At 44.8% G+C, this 22,661-nt stretch overlaps 1 protein-coding gene across 1 annotated transcript in view; it reads left to right on the top strand.

Moving 5' to 3' along the window:
- The first annotated feature begins 4,052 nt into the window (after positions 1-4,052).
- LOC124619362 (ATP-binding cassette sub-family G member 1-like) overlaps positions 4,053-22,661 on the top strand; it is a 779,674-nt gene continuing 761,065 nt past the window's right edge. The window contains exon 1 of the mRNA XM_047145685.1: positions 4,053-4,211. The gene's annotated coding sequence lies outside the window, so the exon portion shown is untranslated. The remainder of the gene's footprint in view (positions 4,212-22,661) is intronic.

Raw genomic sequence — 22,661 nt, 5'->3', positions numbered from 1 at the left:
AACCTGGATTCATCCGAAAAAATGACGTTTTACCATTCGTCGTTGAGGTGCTCCTGTCTGTGATGGAGCGTCAAGGGTAACCGCAGCCATGGTCTCCGAACTGATAGTTAATGCTGCTGCAAACGTGCAGATGGTTGTTGTCTTGCAAACGTCCCCATCTGTTGACTCAGGGATCGAGACGTGGCTGCACGATCCTTACAGCCATGCGGATAAGATGCCTGTCATCTCTACTGCTAGTGATACGCGGTCGTTGGGATCCAGCACATCGTTCCGTATTACCCTCCTGATCCCACCGATTCCATATTCTGCTAACAGCCATTAGATATCGACCAAAGCGAGCAGCAATGTCGCGATACGATAAACCGCAATCGCGATAGGCTACAATCCGACCTTTATCAAAGTCGGAAACGTGATGGTACGCATTTCTCCTCCTTAAACGAGGCATCACAACAACGTTTTACCAGGCAACGCCTGTCACCTGCTGTTTGTGTATGAGAAATCAGTTGGAAACTTTCCTCATGTCAGCACGTTGTAGGTGTCGCTACCGGCGCCAACCCTGTGTGAATGCTTTGAAAAGCTAATCATTTGCATATCACAGCATCTTCTTCCGGTCACTTAAATTTCGCGTCTGTAGCACATCTTCCAGGTATAGCAATTTTAATGTCCATTAGTGTATCTATTGAGTGTACTGTCATTAGTCATGACACAGCTGTCTTACTCGTATAGTTACTAAATTTACATTAATATTTTAGTTGCAACGTCAACCACAAGTGTTACAACCAGTGGAGACGACAATTATAATTAAACCAGCACTGACGAGAAAACCACCAACGATCCACCACGCCAAACAGTTGTCGCCATTCTAGTTCCTGACGGATCGGGTGGGCAGAAACCGACAGACTGCCGATCCGAACATCACGATACGCTAAGGCTCCTAGATATTCGTAACAAAGGATGTAGAACAGGATCCCTTTTTCAATTCTGTCAACGAATAAATGTTGTTGAGTGGATCCAGTAAACGTGCCGGTTGTAGCACTCACCAACCACCCGACGACTGGATCTCATATGAGCAAGGTTACTTTAAGTCTAGCAACTGTCGACAATTTGTTGTCCGTGTTCTACTCCACGGAAATCCATGTTGTGTTAGTAACTTTACCATTCTAGTATGTAAGAAATGTCTGAATAATGTTCGCAAATTTCAGTTTCAATTCTGATTGCCGTCTTCATTCACTGAAACTATGGTAAAAGGTATGGGAGGATTTAATGTGTCATTCGTAAATAGCTTAGAACACTGTGGGAAAGGAAATGGACAGCAGTTTGAAAACCTGTCACAGAAAAAAGCGTGCGAGCTGTTTCTACTGGCTGTGTTGCTCGTAGTTAATAGTTTTCACCTCAGCTTTCGTTCCTTGTAACATACGCTAGGTAAACACGAGATTGACAATATGTTGGTAGCATTGTGTTTCATAGCCTTTTATGCTCCAGCGCAGACACTAAAGTTTTGCAGTTCAGCATAACGAATAGTCGAGGGGTCTCGCTAATTCTGTCACCGACTGACTACTACAGCCGCGGCTGCCCCAGCCACAAATCCGTTTGTGAATTAGACAAAGAATCGCAGCCAAGTGACAATATTGCCACATACGTTCTATTCCTCGCATTCGATATATTAGACAACTTCGGAATTTCGGACGATCAACCATCGATCGCTGTTATGTGTCATTTGCTCACACACATGCGATCTGCGGGCAAATCGCGCGTTCCGGCGATGGGCTGTTACGATTCGTCGCTCGTGTGTGCGGCCTCTATTGAGTGGGGCTTCAATTCCCCCGACCGGAGCTAGAGTGATATTAAAGCGCCGACTACACATTACATTTCCTGAGAAAAGGGTTACGTATCAGTATACAGATGGCAATTATAAGAGTCGAGGGACATGAAAGGGAAGCAGTGGTTGGGAAGGGAGTGAGACAGGGTTGTTGCTCTCCCCGATGTTATTCAATCTGTATATTGAGCAAGCAGTAAAGGAAACAAAAGAAAAATTTGGAGTAGGTATTAAAATCCATGGAGAAGAAATAAAAACTTTAAGGTTCGCCCATGACATTGTAATTCTGTCAGAGACAGCAAAGGACTTGGAAGAGCAGTTGAACGGAATGGACAGTGTCTTGAAAGGAGGATATAAGATGAACATCAACAAAACCAAAACGAGGATAATGGAATGTAGTCGAATTAAGTCGGGTGATGCTGAGGGTATTAGATTAGGAAATGAGACACTTAAAGTAGTAAAGGAGTTTTGCTATTTGGGGCCGGCCGAAGTGGCCGTGCGGTTAAGGGGGCTGCAGTCTGGAACCGCAAGACCGCTACGGTCGCAGGTTCGAATCCTGCCTCGGGCATGGATGTTTGTGATGTCCTTAGGTTAGTTAGGTTTAACTAGTTCTAAGTTCTAGGGGACTAATGACCTCAGCAGTTGAGTCCCATGGTGCTCAGAGCCTTTTTTTTTTTTTTTTGCTATTTGGGGAGCAAAATAACTGATTATGTTCGAAGTAGAGAGGCTATAAAATGTAGACTGGCAGTGGAAATAAAAGCGATTCTGAAGAAGAAAAATTTGTTAACATCGAGTATTGATTTAAGTGTCATGAAGTCGTTTCTGAAAGTATTTGTGTGGAGTGTAGCCATGTATGGAAGTGAAACATGGACGATAAATAGTTTGGACAAGAAGAGAATAGAAGCTTTCGAAATGTGGTGCTACAGAAGAATGCTGAAGATTAGATGGGTAGACCACATAACTAAAGAGGAGGTATTGAATAGAATTGGGGCGAAGAGGAGTTTGTGGCACAACTTGACTAAAAGAAGGGATCGGTTGGTAGGACATGTTCTGAGGAATCAAGGGATCACCAATTTAGTATTGGAGGGCAGCGTGGAGGGTAAAAATCGTAGAGACCAAGAGATGAATACACTAAGCAGTTTCAGAAGGATGTAGGCTGCAGTACGTACTGGGAGATGAAGCAGCTTGCACAGGATAGAGTAGCATGGAGAGCTGCATCAAACCAGTCTCAGGACTGAAGACCACAACAACAACATCAACAACAATAACAGTATACAAACACTTACAGTTAGTAGATAGATGGTGGAGGACGAAAAACCGACCCCGAGGATAGGCTGCTTATTGTCGCGCACGAGTTGTCATCTGTTGTTTCGAAGCTGTCGCGAGTAGATCTGTAAGTACGAAAGTCTTTGCGACTCGGTTAAGACGTGTGAAAGAAATATCTCAGTGTGATGTACCCTCCGTGAACGTACGTATGTTGTCTTTTAACAGGATGGGGCGACCTGTCACTCTTCACGAGATACTATCTCACTATTTCTTGGAAGATTCACATAGGAAAGGACTGTCATCAGACGACTGCAGTTGCAGCGTACATCGTAACTAACCACTTGTGACTGTTATCTGTGGAGCAGTCTAAAGGGAAAAGTGTTCTCAAACAACCGAGTAACGTTAAAAAACCTGAAGTACAATATTCGTCGTGAAATTTTGGTAATCGATGCGGCAGAATTGTCCAGAATGTATGTTGACATGTACTGAAACGCAAGGAGGTCATTTTGAGCACTCATTGTAATGTAATGTAAAAGACAAGATGAATGCAGAAAATATAAACCTTTGTACATGATTACCTACTTGTTGTATGCTAGTGGCTTGCAACAATTCGTGCGTAATAGGGGACAAGCGTGTAGTCGGGGCCACTTTAACGTGCGCCTTCCTGTATTGGCATCTGAAGCATCACGTTTGCTCTCTCTCACGTATCTGGAATGCAGCATCCACGTGCTATAACGCGCAGGTTCTTTCGAGGACGGCCTCGACAAAAGGAAGACCCTCGGGCAGGTTGACCCCGCCGCCGTCCCTTCCCAAGGTCGCTTCCTCCCCCCGCAGATGCCCTTTAAGTGGAGTCTCTGAATGCGTGGACCGAGTGCTCCCCTTTAACGGCGCGGGTTGCAGGGCGCATGTGCGGCTTTGGCGGCCATCTGTGCGCACGCTCTGACGCATTCGAATAGACAAGACAGGCAGTTTGGTTGCTGCAGCAGGGGAGGCGTGGTGTGTTGTGCCGTGTTGTGTTGCTACGAGTGTGCAAGTACTGTATATGCTACCGTAGTTGATAAGCGGGCAGAATCAGCTGCTTCGTGACGGAGCAGTGGCTGTGAACTTCGCACCGACTGGACTGGTAGTGGTGAGTAAACGCCTTGTCTGACTCAAGAGAGCTGCTCACTACTCACGTGCTTATATCGCTGACGCAACATTATAGTAGACACGTTCGCTCCCGGTGAAACTGAGTTCGACAATGACTCGTTTTGTAGTGAAGAGTATACATAATGCTCAGGATGTGTTGGGTAACTATTGAGCTTTGTATATAATTAATATTTAGCCGCTTACCCAGGACGAACAGTTCGTGGAACAATATGCAGTCGTTTAATACCACTCCGGTTTAAAATCGGCATTTGAACACTGAAGATTTGCTGCCTCTACGAGAAAAGTAATGAATGTGAAAAAAAGAAATCTTAGTAGTTGCGACATACTCATCTGGAGCGTAGCCCGAGGTCAGAGTTAGGTTGAAAGGTGACTGGTTGTGAGTTGACGAAGCTAACGTATGTTAGTAGATCCAGTATTTCCACGTCAAATGTGTATAAACAGTGGTGCGCGATTGCGTTCGGTCAACAGCAATATGTTACATTGCCAACTGCCTAAAAATATTAAAACAAGTGTTGTCATTACAAAAGACTGAATTTTACAGTAATGTGAGCAGTCTCGCATCTACTTTTACTGCAGCTGGTAACTACAAAACCACACGATATGATCAAAAGAAAAGTAAATACTGTTTAAAGACTGCAGTGAGCTATTCGATTATTTCACAGTACAATGATCGCATTTATCTTAGTTCATAATTTTTATTCGATTTTCTTCATCATAAAGCTTTTTGAATAAAATTACAAGTTCCGGCTATGCAATACCCATCTACAGAATCTATAACAGAAAATAAAGAAAATAAATTACTAGAACCTACATTAAGAGATTAGAACAGATGACAGTAGGTATAACAAAACCGCGATATATCTCACATTCTGCGGCAGTGCAACAAGTCGTGGGATGTCAAATAACAAAACTACCATACTAGCGTTGCTGCCTCTGGATCACTGAGGATTTGTCATTTAGATTTTTATCATTTTCAGAAACTGTTTTTGAAGAAAACCAATGTGAAGAAGTAGCACACTATTTGCGTTAAATTATTATTTTCTTCATGCAACTGGTGTGCTATTTCTTCACATCGGGAATTTTGCTATTCCATTCACAGCGTTGCAAGGTCTTTCCCATCTCCTCCGAAAATCGTCGTGAAAAGCCGCGAACTTCATCAAATCCCGGCTCCTAAATACGCGGCTTTTCAACGTTCCGTGTCGCACTACACTTCTGCTACAAACAAGTACAAATAGTTATCGCAAGTTAGTGTTACTGCGAATTTTTTACTTACAAATGAGATACTTGACGTTTTTGCTATTGAGGGGCACGATTATGTGGCTTTATTTGCAGATAATATATTTCCGATATTTTTGTACACTTAAATGAACTAAACAGCAAAGGCAAGGTAGAAACGAAGATATCCTGACTGGAATGTCTAATATTTATAAATAAGGTAAATTTGTGGATTCAGGCAATTGACCATGGGAGATGTTGCCAACTGCATGGCTCCATGCTAGCGATAATGTGTTGATGGACGTAATTAAAGAACATTTAGCACTCGTGTAGCATAATTTCAAAAAAAATATTCTGGAGAGGGTGATGAAGACTTTGACCGGGTTTACGAATCACTCGTGGATTCGAAAGATCTTCCGAATAATTTCGTTTTAGGCTTACGAGTGAAACTGGCAGATTTGAAGACAGGCAGAACATTGAAATCATAATTTTTCATAGTGACTTTGGGTACATTTTGGTTGTCAATAAGCAGTGAATGCCCGACTATCACCCAGATGGTAGCTTATGTGTTATTAACATTTTCAATTACGTTATTTGTGCGAACTGGGCTTCTCGCCGCTGACTGAAATTAAAATATCGAAGTAGGAGGGACTCGGCATTCTTAGATAATGTCTTGCAGGGTGAAATATGAATGTAGTATCAAAATTTTGGTGGTTAACTTCGTCTTAGTCGGAAACAAGCAGCTGACAGTGTGTAAAGTCTTTGTTATTGTTTCATGCCCGATCGCAAGTCTATGATTGTCCGGAGAACTGAGATGGCGTCTTTTTCAACAGAATCATACAATGAATATCTTTCGTATCTTGCAACTTTACGCAACGTCCGCGCCTGCCGTTCAGAAACAAGCGTCATCTTCCATCTCGAAATGTAAACTGTTGATGATCGCATTGTTTTGTGATCTCTTCCACTAAGCGCCCCTCAACAAAATTAGCTGAGGATTGGGAAGTTGTAGCAGTACCGCAATGTCAGAGCGAGCGTGAGAGAGCTCAACAACAGGTTACATTCTATTATTCGCAAAAGTAGAACAGCTGTCGCTCCATGAGCATCCAGCAAAAAATGTATCATTGAACTGGGCACAGTCACTGTGCATTATATCCACGTATAACATAAATAAACCAATCTCATAATTTCGGAACTTCTTGTTTCGTAAAAATTGCTGGTTTTTAACACATGATTCGTTTATTTTGGCATCTTGTAAAATCATTGCACGGTGGCCGATATAGAATAATTTTTTTGTGTTTCTTCACTGGTCTTGAAATCCAACATGTGCGAGAAAAGCAGTGAAGTGTCTTACACTGCCGCGTTATAGCACATTTACCCACATTATTAACTATTTCTATGAACAATTTCTTCCTTACATTCGATTATCGCTCCTTTTGTCATCCTGACTCTCTTATAATGTAACTTTACTGACCATGGACATAGCTTAAAATAATAATTTCAAAACACATCCAGTGGGTAATCTTACAACTATTTTCCTAATCGTTAATATTTTTTTAAATTTGTTAATGACTTTTGGACATAGTCCATGTAGCCTACCTCAAAATGATTTTTTTTAACATTTAGCCTAAATGTATAACAGACTGGAACCTCAAAATCCGCGCGGGATTAGCCGAGCGGTCTGAGCGCTGCAGTCCTGGGCTGTGCGGCTGGTCCCGGCGGAGGTTCGAGTCCTCCCTCGGGCATGGGTGTGTGTGTTTGTCCTTAGGATAATTTAGGTTAAGTAGTGTGTAAGCTTAGGGTCTGATGACCTTCGCAGTTAAGTCCCATAAGATTTCACATACATTTGAACATTTTTGAATCTTCAAAAGGAAACGTGCGACGAAAGTGCGTTTATAACAACATATCAGTTTAACCTGAAATTGAGTCTGTGAGCTAAGAAAATTAAAATACCATCATTAATATAAAAGGTTTGTTCACATCACAAATAATTATCCTATGTTATTATTTGCACTTTCGCTATAAAATCTCACAGGAGTTTACACACTTTTTTTCGTCTTCTCTGATTAAGTGTTCAAATGTTCGTCCATAGTGAATTGCCGAGAAGATAGGATAATGTTGAAGTGGTAGAGGTGTTGCCGCAATCTCCCGTGATTGAACTGGTGGCGTGCCATTGTCACTACAAAGTTTCTGCTGTATTTACAATTTTGGTAGGAAGGGCGTTTGGGAGATTGGGTACCACTGCGGCATAGTGTCTCCCTTTAATTTTGTAAGACTAGTGCAGGTTTTCGTTCCATCGTGCCTTTATTCAAGTCTCTGTGGTATGTAAGAGACTGTCAGAAAATTAAAAAGAAACCTGTTATCTCTTATCTCCCCTAATGATTTGTTACGTGAAAGACCCAAGTTGCACTGCGCTTCAGAGTTCATATTAAATTTTTGATGATAAGTTCATACTATTTCCAATAGGAGAGAGCCAAGTAAAGGCCCGCTGTGTTCAAACCAGATTAGGTTGAGAAAAGCTTTACTTGATTTACTGTATTATAAACATTGGAAACGTGAGAAATAGGGGATGGGAGCCACCTGAAAAAATTACATTATGGATTACATTTAGCTTCACAAGGCAGATCTATTGCGGCTGACACTTCATGCTGTTGGGATGTTCTGTGACTTATTTTCCTTACTATAGGTTCTCTGGAGCTGGTCAGAAGTTCTCGCGAATTAGTGCTTCTAATTATACATGAAAATCCCGATCTGTGGATCTTCAACAGAGTTAGTGTATATAACTTAATGTCACTTAAATTTATTTCTAATGCCATTGGTTCGAATGGCTCTGAGCACTATGGGACTTAACATCTGAGGTCATCAGTCCCCTAGAACTTAGAACTACTTAAACCTAACTAACCTAAGGACATAACACACATCAATGCCCGAGGCAGGATTCGAACCTGCGACCGTATCAGTCTCGCGGTTCCGGACTGAAGCGCCTACAACCGCACGGCCACCGCGGCCGGCTCTAATGCTATCGTTAGGTAAATGTCTTGTAAGTGTACTTGTATAAAACTCCCATTTCTGTATTATTCATAACTGGTAGAAACTTAGTATTTATGTGAATACAGAGTCTAGTCAAATCTACAAAGGACTTAGTAGCATCAGTCCACTTTTCAGTATGATGATGCGTCCCTCTAGCCTCGATGCAAGCATCGATTCGGTTAGGAAGATTTTGTATCCTCTCCTCAGGCAAGCTGGCCCACAAATGTTGTTACCTGGTCCTTGACATCGCGAACATTGGCACTGGGAAGGACTATACGTCCTATACATGTTCCCTCGGGGCAGGTCCTGTGAACCCAGCTGCACACGAAAGTGCCTCAACACGCACGGCGTTCATGGACAATGACATATATGGAAGTGCATTATCTAGTTGAAAACCGGCACAACAATACTGTCGCATGTGAGGTAACACATGAAGTCGCAGGCTGTCAGTGATATAACGTTAAGTCATTGGAGTTCGCTCAGTCACTAGCAGCCGTCACCTGAAGTCATACACAGTGGCTTCCCACACCATAAAGCCAGGAGCAATATGACTAAGCCTCTCTAGAACAATGGAACTGTTCCCCAGGTCGCCGTCATAGTCACAGACGATTCGTCACTGAGCGCAATGCCATCCTATGCATTTGCAGTCCATGCTTCCCTCTCATGGGACCACTCCAAACACACACGTCTGGGGTATGGTGTTAACGGTAGCCTGGCATCGGACGGTAGTTCCCTAGCCAGGCTGCAGCTACTCTGCGACCCATGGTTCGGGATGACACGGAATGCTGGAGGGAGTCCATTACTTCTGCTCGGATGGTAGACGCAGGTGTCAAGAAGTTACGATGTGCTTGGTGCACAATACTGCGATCCTTCGATGGGGTTATCAGATGTAGCCGACCGTAACCGTAACGACTTGTATTGTATTGTATGGAACTGGGGACCTAGAAACGACGGAGAGGCTTCGTCCCCGCCGTAGCCCGCAGCGGTACACAACCCCACAACAGGCTACAGCAATCCACTCACCCCACCACCGCCCTACACCGAACCCTGGGTTACTGTGCGTTTCGGCCCCAGGCTTCACTTTCCTTAGTCTAAGATAGGTCGTAGGGTCGTTATTGCCTCAGGTGTTCCAACATCTCTATGGAATCCATACTGATCTTCCCCAAGATCGCGTTCTACCAGCTTTTTACGTCGGTCTGTAATGAATTCGTGTCAGTATATTGCAGACTTATTAAACTGATACTTCGATAATTTTCACACCTGCTTTCTTTTGGATTGGAATTATTATATTCTTCTTGAAGTCTGAGGGAATTTCGCATGTCTCAGACATATTGCTCACCAGATGGAACAGTTTTGTCATGGCTGGCTCTCCCAAGGCTGTGGAATGTTGTCTACTCCCGGGGCCTTGTTTCGACTTAGGTCCTTCAGTTCTGTCAAATTCTTAACGTAGTATCTTATCTCCGATTTCATATTCGCCTACGTCCTCTTCCATGTCCATAATATTGCCCTCGAGTACATCGCCCTTGTACAGACCCTATATATACTCCTTCCACCTTTCTGCCTTCCCATCTTAGCTCTTGATATTCACACAGATGGTTCTCTTTTCACCAAAGGTCTCTTTAATTTTTCTGTAGGCAGTATCCATCGTGACCCCTGGTGATATACGCCTCTATATCTTTACATTTGTCCTCTAGCCATCCCTGCTTAGCCATTTTGCACTTCCAGTCGATCTAATTTTTTAGACGTAAACATTCCTCTTTTCCTGCTTCATTTACTGCATTTTTATATTGTCTCCGTATGAGCCCTAATTTCTAGCATCATATCTTCGTGGCCCGTATGCGCGATGTATGCTGGCGTGAGCAGAATCGTTCGGCAGTCAGCGTCAAATGCCGGTATCCTAAAGCTTCTTAATAGTGTTTCCCGAAAAGAACGCCGCCTTTCCTCCAGGGATTCCCGTTTGAGTTCCCGAAGAGTCTCCGTATCACTTAAATTTTATTCGAACCTACAAGTAACAGATCTAGTAGCCCTCCTCTGAATTGCTTCGATATTTTCCTTCAATCCGACCTAGTACGCATCCCAAACAATCGAGCAGTACTCAAGAACAGGTCGCACCAGCGCCCTACAGGCGATCTCTTTAACAGGTGAACCACTCTTCCCTAAAATTCTCCCAATAAACCGAAGTCGACCATTTGCCTTCCATGTCACAGTTTTCACATGCTCTTTCCAGTTCTTATCGCTTCGCAACGTTACGCCCAGATATATAAACGACTTGACTGTGTCAGGCAGGACACTGGTAATACTGTATCCGAACATTACCGGTTTGTTCTTCCTACTCATCCGCATTAACTTATCTTTTCCTACATTTAGGGATAGCTACCATTCATTACTTTCTCATGTGGCAGTGACTTTTGACCTTCAATCTTCCGTTCGTGCTGTTTTTCGCTATTTTAGTCATGCAATGAGAGTTAGTGTTTTCTGGGATTTTCATTAGGAAAATTAAGTACATTTTCAAATTAGAGCCCTTTTCCAGGTTTTCTGAAGCCTTTTTCGAAGCTCAAAAAACTGCTTTGTGGGCAGCACGCGAACCGTTTGTATTTAAATGAGAGACGTGATTAATTGCGGGAAACAATGACACCAGCACCTTCCTCTCCTTCCATTTTCTGTTTCGACACCTTTCATTATGCATGCGTCCCATCGAAATTCAATGAACCTACGCAGCTGCATGGGTCGGTATAAGACAACGACTTAATTCGGCATCTCATTTTCCTAGTTTCTATCGTTCAAGTAGAACTGACTCGAAATACTCAGATTGTCGTACGATTTATTTACCGAGTTAATGGAAGGCTCTTCCATTAGAAAACTTCTGTCATCCTTTCGAATATGGAGGGTGCATTTTACAAGATATAAGAACAATAGACTTCAACCACTATAAATACCAACATTGAGGACGCTGACCCATGTATTTTAGTAGAAGATACTTGTTGGTCTATATTCGGAAACCCCTACAAAAAGAAAAAAATATCTGTGCTCAATAAGACATCGGGATGGCTTCTTTTCAACGAGTCAGACCACGCTGTTCCGGTCTTCTTGCGTTTTCCTGCCAGGCTGTGTGTCCACTCGTGAATTTTCTGCCTAAAAGTTTTCCTGTCTTGGCATATCAAATTGTATTAATTAACCCTTCCCTCCGGTCTTCTCTTACTGCACCGATTCATTTTATTGTTTCAATTTTATCTGCATTGTGGCTTTTGTAGAACTCCACAACCTGTCTATTTAAAGCTTTGAGTACCAGTGTTTCTACCAGAAACCACCATTTTATTATTTTTTAAAGTACCGTAGCCCTTCTCATGAAGCCACCGATACTATTGCAAGACAGACATCTAGTGGTACACAGAGAGATTTCCACAAAGATAGTGCATTGTAGCAGTTCCGTACAGCTTTCAAAACAACAGTCGTTGCGGAGATGTGCTGCGTGAATGTAAGAGATTATGAAATATGGGGTCTTTATAGCGATCAGATTGAGGAGATAATTAACGCAGAGAGTGAGTATATCTAAAGCTACGTAAAGTAATTTGCGTTTGTACTACTGCTGTCATGAGTGGTTTCTAAATGAAACCACTGGAGCAGTAGGTAATTTTCATACAAATTTATTAAATGTTGAGCGCATATTTATTTCTTATTTATGACTATAATTTGTTCTGCCCCTGCGGGTCTCGGGGTTAGAATAGGTCCGAGGTATCCTTGCCTGTCGTAAGAGGCGACTAAAAGGAGTCTCGCACTTTTCGGCACTATAAGTTCAGGTTTCATTTTATGGTTTGACCTACCACTTTCCAAACTCTACATAAGGGGGGGCCATATGGGGAAGGAGGCCATACTTGGTGCATGAGTTATCCATAGTGCCCTTAGATTCGATCTGCTGAACCTCTTGTCCTGGCTTTGCATCTCCACTTACAATTCAACCATTTGGGCGAGGGCACTTTCTGGGGTATATCATTTTCTTTCGTTGTCTCCTATCCTCTTTCGCCCCCATGACAGTATTGGATTTCTCTGCACCAAATATCCAGCATAGTAGCCAGTTCGTTGTTGTGGGGCCATCATGTACCCATTTGGCGGTAGCCCCCTTGCAACACAGTGATCGCACTGCTCATGCCTGAGCTGTAAACTCCCCACGTATGCCAAGGAGTAGATGCCTATCTTCCTGGGGCATAAGGACTCCTGGCAACGGCCATCATGCTAGCTGGCCTGTGCTGTAGCTGGGTAGCGCACGTGGGTGGCATCAGGGCGGATGACCCGCAAAGAAGCGGACTAAGTCAGCTCTTGCTGGTGACCATACTGCACCAGCAGTCTGTAAGAAGGGCAAGATCGAATACAATGCCGACAGGCATGATCCTAAATCGTTTCCCTCCCTCGCTACATGGGAGGAATTTAGGGCTACAGAAAGAAGAGAGCCATATTCGCCTCAGTATTTAGTCTGTAGCAGACCCGTGGTCTAGGGGTAGCGTCTTTGATTCATAATCAAAACGTCTTCGGTCCCGGGTTCGATCCCCGCCACTGCCTAAATTTTGATAAATAATCAGCATTGGCGGCCGAAGACTTCCGGCATAAGAAGTCAGCCTCATTCTGCCAACGGCCTTGTCAAAGAGGAGCGGATAGAGGTTCAGGGCACTCTCTTGTCCTAGGTGTGGGAAATTGCCCCTAAAGGCGGAAGAATCTGCAATGATCAATGACATGAGGATGCAGAAGGCAATGGGAACCACTGCATTAAAGACACGTAACGTGTATCCACAGGACATGTGGCCTGTAATTGAAGAAGTGTCATGATGATCTCTCCATTGGCAAAAGATTCCGGAATAGTCCCCCATTCGGATCTCCGGGAGGGGACTGCCAAGGGGGAGGTTACCATGAGAAAAAGATTGAATAATCAACGAAAGGATAATGTTCTACGAGTCGGGGCGTGGAATGTCAGAAGCTTGAACGTGGTAGGGAAACTAGAAAATCTGAAAAGGGAAATGCAAAGGCTCAATCTAGATATAGTAGGGGTCAGTGAAGTGAAGTGGAAGGAAGACAAGGATTTCTGGTCAGATGAGTATCGGGTAATATCAACAGCAGCAGAAAATGGTATAACAGGTGTAGGATTCGTTATGAATAGGAAAGTAGGGCAGAGGGTGTGTTACTGTGAACAGTTCAGTGACTGGGTTGTTCTAATCAGAATCGACAGCAGACCAACACCGACAACGATAGTTCAGGTATACATGCCGACGTCGCAAGCTGAAGATGAACAGATAGAGAAAGTGTATGAGGATATTGAAGGGATAATGCAGTATGTAAAGGGGGACGAAAATCTAATAGTCATGGGCGACTGGAATGCAGTTGTAGGGGAAGGAGTAGAAAAAAAGGTTACAGGAGAATATGGGCTTGGGACGAGGAATGAAAAAGGAGAAAGACTAATTGAGTTCTGTAACAAGTTTCAGCTAGTAATAGCGAATACCCTGTTCAAGAATCACAAGAGGAGGAGGTATACTTGAAAAGGCCGGGAGATACGGGAAGATTTCAATTAGATTACATCATGGTCAGACAGAGATTCCGAAATCAGATACTGGATTGTAAGGCGTACCCAGGAGCAGATATAGACTCAGATCACAATATAGTAGTGATGAAGAGTAGGCTGAAGTTCAGGACGAATCAATAGGCAAAGAAGTGGGATACGGAAGTACTAAGGAATGACGAGATACGTTTGAAGTTCTCTAACGCTATAGATACAGCAATAAGGAATAGCGCAGTAGGCAGTACAGTTGAAGAGGTATGGACATCTCTAAAAAGGGCCATCACAGAAGTTGGGAAGGAAAACATAGGTCCAAAGAAGGTAGCTGCGAAGAAACCATGGGTAACAAAAGAAATACTTCAGTTGATTGATGAAAGGAGGAAGTACAAACATGTTCCGGGAAAATCAGGAATACAGACATACAAGTCGCTGAGGAATGAAATAAGTAGGAAGTGCAGGGAAGCTAAGATGAAATGGCTGCAGGAAAAATGTGAAGACATCGAAAAAGATATGATTGTCGGAAGGACAGACTCAGCATACAGGAAAGTCAAAACAACCTTTGGTGACATTAAAAGCAACGTTGGTAACATTAAGAGTGCAACGGGAATTCCACTGTTAAATGCAGAGGAGAGAGCAGATAGGTGGAAAGAATACATTGAAACCCTCTATGAGAGTGAAGATTTGTCTGATGTGATGGAAAAAGTAACAGGAGTCGATTTAGAAGAGATAGGGGATCCAGTATTGGCATCAGAATTTAAAAGACCTTTGGAGGACTTACGGTCAAATAAGGCAGAAGGGATAGATAACATTCCATCAGAATTTCTAAAATCATTGGGGGAAGTGGCAACAAAACGACTTTTCACGTTGGTGTGTAGAATATATGAGTCTGGCGACATACCATCTGACTTTCGGAAAAGCATCATCCACACAATTCCGAAGACGGCAAGAGCTGACAAGTGCGAGAATTATCGCACAATCAGCTTAACAGGTCATGCATCGAAGCTGCTTACAAGTATAATATACAGAAGAATGGAAAAGAAAGTTGAGAATGCGCTAGGTGACGATCAGTTTGGCTTTAGGAAAAGTAAAGGGACGAGAGACGCAATTCTGAAGTTACGGTTAATAATGGAAGCAAGGCTAAAGAAAAATCAAGACACTTTCATAGGATTTGTCGACCTGGAAAAAGCGTTCGACAATATAAAATGGTGCAAGCTGGTCGAGATTCTGAAAAAAGGTAGGGGTAAGCTATAGGGAGAGACGGGTCATATACAATATGTACAACAACCAAGATGGAATAATAAGAGTGGACGATCAAGAACGAAGTGCTCGTATTAAGAAGGGTGTAAGACAAGGCTGTAGCCTTTCGCCCCTACTCTTCAATCTGTACATCGAGGAAGCAATGATGGAAATAAAAGAAAGGTTCAGGAGTTGAATTAAAATACAAGGTGAAAGGATATCAATGATACGATTCGCTGATGACATTGCTATCCTGAGTGAAAGTGAAGAAGAATTAAATGATCTGCTGAACGGAATGAACAGTCTAATGAGTACACAGTATGGTTTGAGAGTAAATCGGAGAAAGACGAAGGTAATGAGAAGTAGTAGAAATGAGAACAGCGAGAAACTTATCAGGATTGATGGTCACGAAGTCAATGATGTTAAGGAATTCTGCTACCTAGGCAATAAAATAACCATTGACGGACGGAGCAAGGAGGACATCAAAAGCAGACTCGCTATGGCAAAAAAGGCATTTCTGGCCAAGAGAAGTCTACTAATATCAAATACCGGCCTTAATTTGAGGAAGAAATTTCTGAGGATGTTCGTCTGGCGTACAGCATTGTATGGTAGTGAAACATGGACTGTGGGAAAACCGGAGCAGAAGAGAATCGAAGCATTTGAGATGTGAGGCTATAGACGAATGTTGAAAACTGGGTGGACTGATAAGGTAGGGAATGAGGAGGTTCTACGCAGAATCGGAGAGGAAAGGAATATGTGGAAAACACTGATAAGGAGAAGAGACAGGATGATAGGACATCTGCTAAGACATGAGGAAATGACTTACATGGTACTAGAGGGAGCTGTAGAGGGCAAAAACTGTAGAGGAAGACAGAGATTGGAATACGTCAAGCAAATAATTGAGGAGGTAGGTTGCAAGTGCTACTCTGAGATGAAGAGGTTAGCACAGGAAAGGAATTCGTGGCGGGCCGCATCAAACCAGTCAGTAGACTGATGACAAAAAAAAAAAAAGCAGAATGGAAAGGGACTCGTTTCCATCTAGGAAGCCTCAATTTTTTGTTGAACATCTTGAGGGTAAGTTTGGGGAAGTGACAGCGCTGTCCAAGATGAGAAGCAGTGCAGTCTTGATTCAGGCAGCATCCTGAGCCCAATTCCGAACACTACTCACTTGTGACCGACTGGGTGGTATTCCTGATTCCGTCACTCCACATAAAAGCCTCAAGAAGGTCCAGGGGCTTATTTTCCATCGCGACCTCGTCTTGCAGTCTGACGACGAGCTCCGCACCAATCTAGAACGGTGGGGCGTTCATTTCATCCGGCGTGTTTATAGGGGACCCAAAGAAAACAGGGTTGCTACCGGTGCCTTCATCTTGGCCTTTGAGGGTGATTCATTGCCTGGAAAGGTCAAGGCGATGGTTTACCGCTGTGACGTTAAATCATAGTCCCTCCTCCTATGCGGTGCTCTAAGTGCTGGAAATTCGGGCACGCGTGTTCCCGCTGCACTTCCAGCGCCACATGTCAGGACTGGGGACATCCACTGCACCCAGATACTCCATGTGCGCCTCCTCCCAATTGTATCAACTGCAGACAGCAGCACTCACCCTGCTCGCCAGACAGCACAGCACTCCAAAAGGAGCGGAAAGTCGTGGAGTACAAAACCCTGGACCAGTTGACTTACCAAGAGGCTAAACGTAAATTTGAGCGATTACACCCTATTTGGTTGACATCCACATACCTTGCAGCTACCTTACCATTGCCATCACAAGTACCAGTTATACCACACTCTGTGCCACTAACAGTGGGCCCTCCAGGCCCCCAGAACACATCTGCCCCCTTGCTGGTAGGGGCGAAATCTCCATCCATTGCTCCCGAAGTACCTACTTGAGGAGCAAGGCCCCCCCCCCCCAAACACAGGGGACATTGGTCCCCTCTCCTCAGCCAGAGAAGCAACAGCCTCCTCTGGCTCCTCTAGTGTGGAAGGGGTCCCTTGGAACCCTATCTCCATTAATGCCACAGAAGACACTCACCAGTGGCTAAAGGAGCCGAAAGTTGCTGGACGAAGAGCTTCACAGCCGTCCTCCATGCCTGAAGCTACTTCGCAGAAGTCCTCCCAGCAAGCCCCTAAAGAGAAGCGAGAGGGCAAGCAAACAAAGAAGTCTGCTAAGAAAAAGGACTCTCTGGTGGCCCCAACACCACTACTCCCTACCAATTCTCCTCCTATGGATGAGGTGGAGATCTCGACATCCCCTGAGGACCTGGATCTCACTGATGCCTAATAGCCGCGCGGGATTAGCCAAGCGGTCTAGGCCTTGCAATCATGGACTGTGTGGCTGGTCCTGGTGGAGGTTCGAGTCCTCCCTCGGGCATATGTGTGTTTGTTTGTCCTTAGGATAATTTAGGTTAAGTAGTGTGTAAGCTTAGGGACTGATGACCTTAGCAGTTAAGTCCCATAAGATTTCACTCACATTTGAACATTTTTTGATGCCTCATCCATAATAGAAATGAATACAAATACTCAACCGGTGGCAGCAGGTGATCCTGAGGTGTAACCTGCCTCCTTGCATGCTTCATGCCTTCCCAGCCTCACGATAACGTTATCCTCCAGTGGAATTGCTGCAATTTTTCCACCACCTGGCTGAGCTATGGCAACTGTTAAGTTTTACACCTGCTTTCTGCACTGCCCTTCAGGAAACCTGGTTCCCAGCAACGTGCACCCGTGCCCTTCGTTGCTGTAGGGGATATTAAAAGAACCATAGCGACAATAATAGTGTCAGGTGGAGTTTGTGACTGTCCTGAACTCAGTATGCAGTGAACCAGTGCACCTTCAAATCCCTCTTGAAGATGATGCAGTTCCCCTGAACACATTGGCTACACTGATTCATCAACTCCCTAAACCTTTCCTACTTTTGGGCGATTTTAACGCCCATAACCCCTTATAGGGTGGCACTGTGCTCACTGGCCGAAGTAGAGATGTCGAAACTTTAATGTCTCTACTCGACCTCTGCCTCCTAAATACTGGGGCACCCACACATGTCAATGTGGCTCATTGCACTTATTCAGCCATTGACTTATCCCTGTGCAGCCCCGGACTTCTCCCACCTGTCCGCTGGAGAGCCCACGATGGCTTTTGTGGCAGGGACCACTTTCCCATCTTCCTGTCACTCCCCCACCGCCATTCCCCCTGACGTCTACCAAGATGTGTTTTAAACAAGCAGACAGGAAAGCTTTCACCTCTGCTGTCACCGTTGAATCTCCCCCACATGGTATCATCGATGTGGTAGTTGAGCAGGTCATTAGAACGATCATTTCTGGGGCGGAAAACACGATCCCTTGTTCTTTAGGGTGCCCCCCAGCGAAAGTCAGTGGCTTGATGGTCGCCGGAAATCGCTGAGGCCATTAAAGAGCGTCGGAGACCTCTACAGAGGCATACGAGGCACCGTTCCCTAGAGCACCTTGAGCCCTGGCGGCTAGCGCTAGGGAGTTCGACTTGCTTCACTGATATCGATATTCGTCTGTCCTGCAATCTTTGACTGTTCCCACGCGGGTTTTCCGGGTGAACGTGTGACTAGTGAGTCTCCCATAGTTGCCTGATATGCAGGAGAATGGGGTCCCGCAGGGCTCTGTATTGAGTGTATCTCTATTTTTAGTGTCCATTAACGATCTAGCAGTGCTGTCGGGCCTTCGGTCTCACCTTCTTTGCATGCAGAAGACTTCTGCATTTCGCACTGCTCCTCCAGAACTGGTGTTGCCGAGCGGCCCTTACAGGGAGCCATCCACAAGGTGCAGTCATGGGCTCTAGCTCACAGCTTCCAATTTTCAGCCGCGAAGTCATGTGTCATGCACTTCTGTCAGCGTCGTACCCTTCATCTGGAACCAGAGCTTTTACCTTAATGACGATCCCGTCACTGTAGTGGAGACATATCGATGCTTAGGAGCGCTCAGTCCGGAACCGCGCGACTGCTACGATCGCAGGTTCGAATCCTGCCTCGGGCATGGATGTGTGTGATGTGCTTAGGTTAGTTAGGTTTAAGTAGTTCTAAGTTCTAGGGGACTGATGACCACAGATGTTAAGTCCCATAGTGCTCAGAGCCATTTTAACCATTTTTTGATGCTTAGGACTGGTCCCCGACGCTCAATTGACGTGGCTTTCTCATTTCGTCAGCTGAAGCGGAAGTCCTGGCTGCACCTCAATGCCCTCCACTGCCTGAGCAAAACCAACTGGAGTGCAGATCGCTCTACGCTGGTGCAGCTCTACAGAGCCCTTGTTCAATCCTGCCTTGACTATGGGAGTCCGGTTTATGGTTCGGCGACGCCCTCAGCGTTGCGTTTACACGGCCCAGTGCATCATTGTTGCGTTTGACTGGGAACAGGAGCTTTTAGGACGAGTTCGGTGATACGCGTCCTGGTGGAGGCCGGAGTCCCACTGTTGAAGTTTAGGCGTGTACAACTGCTCGCCAGTTACGTTGCACACATTCGTAGTTCACTTGAGCATCCGAATTACCGTCTCGTTTACCCATCCACAGTGGTTCATCTCCCGCATCGGAGGCCCAAGTCAGGGCTTACGATTGCGGTTCGCGTCCAATCTCTTCTGTCTGAAGTGGAGTCCTTGCCTTTACCACCTATAATCGAGGTCCATTCACGTACACCTCCATGGTGTACACCTAGGCCGAAGGTTCGCCTGAACCTTTCACGTGGTCCTAAGGACTCGGTTAACACCGCGGCTCTCCACTGTCGCTTCCTCTCGATTCTTGGCATGTGTTGGGACCATGAAGTGGTTTACACTGATGGAACGCTGGTCATGTTGGCTTCGCGTAGATACATGGAGGACATATTGAACAGCAATTCTTACCAGGTGGCTGCAGTGTTTTCTCTGCAGAGCTGGAGGCCATTTCTCGTGTTCTTGAGCGCATCCTCTCATGCCCTGGTTAGTCGCTTCTTCTCTGTACTGACTCCTTGAGCAGCCTACAAGCTATCGACCAGTGCTACCCCCGCCATCCTTTGGTTGCGATCATCCAGGAGTCCATGTATGTCCTGGAACGGTCTAGTCATGCCTCGGGCATGGGTGTGTGTGATGTCCTTAGGTTAGTTAGGTTCAAGTAGTTCTAAGTTCTAGGGGACTGATGACCTCAGAAGTTAACTCCCATAGTGTTCAGAGCCATTTGAACATTTGAACCGTGAGGGGGGTTTTTATCATACTATCTAAGGGTGGGCATTCAACGTTCTCTCAGAGGTCGCCACCCTCCCTCCATTTTAAGTCTGTCGCATTTTCTTTGCATTTGTTTGTCTTGGTGGTCGTCTTTTCCCTACGTGTGTTCATCTCACCTTATCTTTTTTGGGATGGACATTTTAATGTGTTGCAGACTGGCTGGCTCGTCCTCTTTTATTATTGTGATCAGCCAGTCCAGACCATCTACTCTATGGTTTCAATACCTTCTCCTACTTTTCCTTGTGGTGTACGTTTTCCCCATTTTTTGTTGGTTCCAATTGTTTTCTTTTTAGGTGTGGTGTTGGGTGTTTTTGTACCTTGAGCCTTGCTTGTGTCAGGGGAAAGGGACTGATGACCTTGTAGTTTGGTCCCTTTAAACCCAAAACCAACGAACCAACCAACCTGGCGCTAGAAGATGTGCCTTTCAAGATATTCCTCCATAATGCCTGTGCTACTGCGACCAGCCAGCAGGCACGAATGACGCAACAACAACACATTTCTGGCTGCAGAATCGAGAATCATAGGTCTTGATAAAGTCCACGAAGGTAACTACAGTGTTTTTGCTTTTCCTGTGATGGTGTTCTAATATCCTTTTCAGTCGAAAAATGTCCGTTAAGGTTACTCTCTTTTCGGAAGCCGCCTGATAGCCTCCAATGTTTGACCCAAGCTGTTCTTCCACCCTACTCAATAATAATCTTGTCCGACGTTCACTAGTGAGACCCCTCTGTAGTAACCCGGAGTCTTTTTGTCATTCGTCTTATGAGTAATGACGGCTTCTTTCGATTATTTTGATATCTTTCTGTTCATCCTGATATGCACCGTTATGTCGTACCTGTTGTCTTCTGTAAGACAACCCATTGTCTTTCCTCAGCGCAAATGCCATTTTACAGTATTATTCTTGAGAGTATTAGTTGCTTTTAACACTACCATTCTATTGTTTTCCTTGTCGAACTGTAGCGTTACCACTTATGTAGGTGTTCCAGTGTTCAGCCGATCGTTGAAGTATCCTGCCATTTCCTCACATGCATCTTTCAATCCTATTTGCAGTTCAACAGTTGTCTCACATACTTATTGTATCCCAAGAGGAATTGTCAGTATTCAGAGATATGACAGAGACGATCATTCGATGTCAAAAAGTCAAGTAAAAATAAGGTCTAAAATGCATACCTTTAAGATCTAAGAGTAGTTTGTCACCTTCAGTACTCTGAAACAAATCTCTTCTTTTGGACATCTCCAATAGAATAGACACCAAGCATTTATGCAAGTAATTCGCCTCAATGGGCAATGGATCCAGCACCTTCAGGGCGGATGCACAGTTACGTCCGACCTCCTGCGGGAATCTCAAAGTAGCGAGCGTGGAGCACGTGGACGGGGGATTGCGGATAGGGGGCGCGAGGTGGCAGAGTGGGCTGACAAGGCGGCGTACCGAGGTAGTCCGCGCAGTTGCACTGAACGCTGTGCCAGGGTGGCGCAGTCGTTAAAGCAAGTGCATAGTAAGCAGGAGATCCCGTGTTCGAATCCCAGACCAGCACACATTTTCAGCTGTAGCCGCTGATTCTACATTATGTCCCGAAGCATCTGAAATCAGTATTTCCTTCTCTTTCCTTACTCACATTCCACCTTAAATTGACATAAAACCTCTTCTATTTCAAGATCTTCGCTTTCCATATTTTAAGAGGTAGTAGTATGGATCAAAAGAATGAAAGTATCTAGTAAACATGAGTTCTAAAGTGCATAGCTTAAGAACTGTGAGCACTTGCTCGTCTTGGATACTGGAAACACCGCTACTACTGAACGAATGTCAGGCCTGGCAGTCTAAAGTACGTGGTTAGAATCCAAGAGGTCGCGGGATCGAATCTCGGACGGATCACGGAGTTTTCAGTCTTCGTTTTACCCTAGCCTTCACCTCTCAAAACGAGCGAGGTGGCGCAGTGGCTAGCACACTGGACTCGCATTCGGGAGGACGACGGTTCAATCCCGCGTCCGGCCATACTGATTTAGGTTTTCCGTGATTTCCATAAATCGCTCCAGGCAAATACCGGGATGGTTCCTTTGAAAGGGCGCACCCGACTTCCTTCCCTTTCCTTCCCTAATGCAATGAGACCGATGACATCGCTGTCTGGTCTCCTCTCCCAAAAAACAACCAACCAATCACCTCTCAACGATATGAAGAGTCGCCAGAAACAGCACGTGGTTCGCGTTCCACG

Source organism: Schistocerca americana, chromosome 6, assembly GCF_021461395.2.
Source record: "Schistocerca americana isolate TAMUIC-IGC-003095 chromosome 6, iqSchAmer2.1, whole genome shotgun sequence".
NCBI lineage: Eukaryota > Metazoa > Arthropoda > Insecta > Orthoptera > Acrididae > Schistocerca > Schistocerca americana.
This window is presented reverse-complemented; position numbering and strand designations above follow the sequence as displayed.